The 2,500-nt window shown below is 38.6% G+C and overlaps 1 pseudogene; it reads right to left on the minus strand.

Annotated features, from left to right (window-relative positions):
* The window catches only part of LOC138033144 (protein mono-ADP-ribosyltransferase PARP14-like), a 17,980-nt pseudogene that overhangs the window by 14,083 nt on the left and 1,397 nt on the right, over nucleotides 1-2,500 (minus strand).

A 2,500-nucleotide genomic window follows, 5' to 3' on the forward strand; every position in this document is an offset into this window, starting at 1 on the left:
TGATTTTGCTAAAATCTGTTAAATAAAAACAGGAGAAGTGTTTAATCAATCAATCCTCTATTAAATGTGGTCTGTGCACTTCGCTCATCACATCTGTAGTAAAACCTGTCGCCAGAAGGGCTTCAGCTACGCCACAACAAGCAAGCAACAGCAACTAGTGATGGATTTTTAAATTACTTTCATCGTAATATGAACAAACATGACGGCCTCGCTCTCTTACTTCATACTTTCTTGGAAATATTTAAAACTATACAATCTATCAGGGGCACCCAACGAGAATATAGTTCAAACCCACTTAAACATAGCATTGTTAAACGTATTTAAGTATATAAAAGGTAGATGTAGCCATATTTTTATCCCCTAAGCATTTTTCATCTGTTCGGATTCCATAGCTGAAAGTCTACTGATCCGAAAATTATAGGGATCAAAACGTACCTTTTCGAAAATTTCAGCCAGAAAAAAGGCTCCCGAAAATTCTAGGTGACCTTTTTAGGGTAAAAATTCGTTTAACGTGGGCGATTATACCATGTTTTAGATGTTCGAAAATCCTAGGACAGGCAGGCAAGCAACGAATTTTACAACAAATGTTCCGAAATTCTAGACCTCAAATCGTCTTCCGAACAGATGTTAATCCGAAAATCGACGTTGGGTACCCCTGATCTATATAAGCTTCAAAGAAATGTACATTTGAATTGCCGTTATAAACGAAAGGTAGGAGTGATCCTCGCACTAAAAGTGCACCTAAAGTCAAATATTTTTCGTCTACAGCATTAATCTCCCCATCAAAAGCAAACATGTTTTACCATTCTTACCTCAAGATTCCGCTTTTTATCTAATGGGCAAGACGCGCAAAGTTATTAAAACCGGCTAGCAGTAATTTGGACCCACGACCGTGATGTGAGAGGCGTAGGTCTATTCTCTATTTTGCGTCCCTAACTGCTTTGCAATGCAAAATTTCATCGAAAACAGGAATGCAAAGCAGTTTGTGACGTAAAATCGAGAATAGACCCATGCCACTCACATCACGGTCGTGGGTCTAAATTACTGCCAAGTTTACGTGGCTTGCACGGCACAGAAAAAGCGAAATTCTGGTTACAAATGGTGACTGTAAGGAAGTAAACGCCTCTTCATTAGTGTTTGTTGTATTTTTTGTTTTGGAATGTTTATCGTTAGTTTGCTGTGCGTGCGGAATGTGTTTCTTGGTGTTAGTTAACTGATTTAGTGTAATTTACTCGTTTTCACTTGCAAGAATTTAAGGCCGCTTTATAAGTTATTTTGAGTTTTTATGATATATTCGCTTCAAAGCAGTTCAAATTCTACGCCAAGGGCAGTTCTGATTCTTCTTCTTCGACGCCTTCAGTGCAGTATTCGTTATAGCCTTGACGTGTCTTTCTTAGTCCCAGCTCCGAAACAAATGTAAGTGTTGCTTTCTATCGTTGTCCGTCTCAAGATTGGTTCGCTTAGTAATGTTCTTTGTTTGCTTGTATTTTAGTTTTAACCGCTTCTCTGTCTACATCTGAATCAAAAAAGTGTGTTAACCCTCGGAATTTATGCTGGGGTTATTTGTCCTCTCGTGGAAGTTACAGTGAGTCAGACATATGTTTGCTTCGGATTGGGAGATTTATATTAGGAACGAAAAATATTTGAGTTTAGGTGCTCTTTCAAGGGACAATTTAAGCATTTGCCACCCTTATAGCCGTCCTGTTAGACGGGGTTAATACCTGGTTGGGAGTCCGTTCGGCAATACACCGTGCTGTACACGCTGGGGAGTCACGCTGTGTCTGCTGGCTATCCAGCAAGAAAGGCTACTAATATCCCACAAAAGTGATATTGCAAAATCATTATATAAACGCCAATGAAACACCAAGTGAGCTTTCGCGCGAAAACATGACACCTTTACACGTGAAAAGATCACTGTTGCTATGCTTACATACGAAACTCGCACCTTTCGATGTCTTTCGTGAAATTGTTTAGTATTTCATTGGTGTTTATATAATAAATAGGATATTACGTGGCCGCTTGAAGATATAAAATTTCTTTTCTCATGTTGAAAAAATTAATATTCCACTCGTTCGCTGCGCTCACTCATGAAATATTTTTCAACACTCGAAGAGAAATGTCGTATCTCCGGGTGGCCATGTAATATCCTCTATAGAACACATGTATTCGGCCATAACTTGTTGTTAATAAGCAACAAGATAACAGTCAAAATACTCAGTCAAAATACTGATAGTGTGATACCTTCAGAAAAAAATACAAAACGATTTTCTTCAAAATTTACAACTATTTTCAAATTCCTCGTCGATGACAAGATCGAAAGCACCTCACTAATCCTTGTTTACTGCTAGTCTAAGGGTGTTTGATTGGCATCATGACTAACACAAACGACTTGGAAATTAAAAAGAAAATTTACCGGTAGCATCAAACCCCTTGAAATTATCCAGGTTTCCACCCTGCCGAGAAAGGAAGTCAGCAAAGACGGTTGGCCGAATGCACGATA

This window comes from Montipora capricornis, chromosome 14 (assembly GCF_036669925.1).
Source record: "Montipora capricornis isolate CH-2021 chromosome 14, ASM3666992v2, whole genome shotgun sequence".
In the NCBI taxonomy this organism is placed as follows: domain Eukaryota; kingdom Metazoa; phylum Cnidaria; class Anthozoa; order Scleractinia; family Acroporidae; genus Montipora; species Montipora capricornis.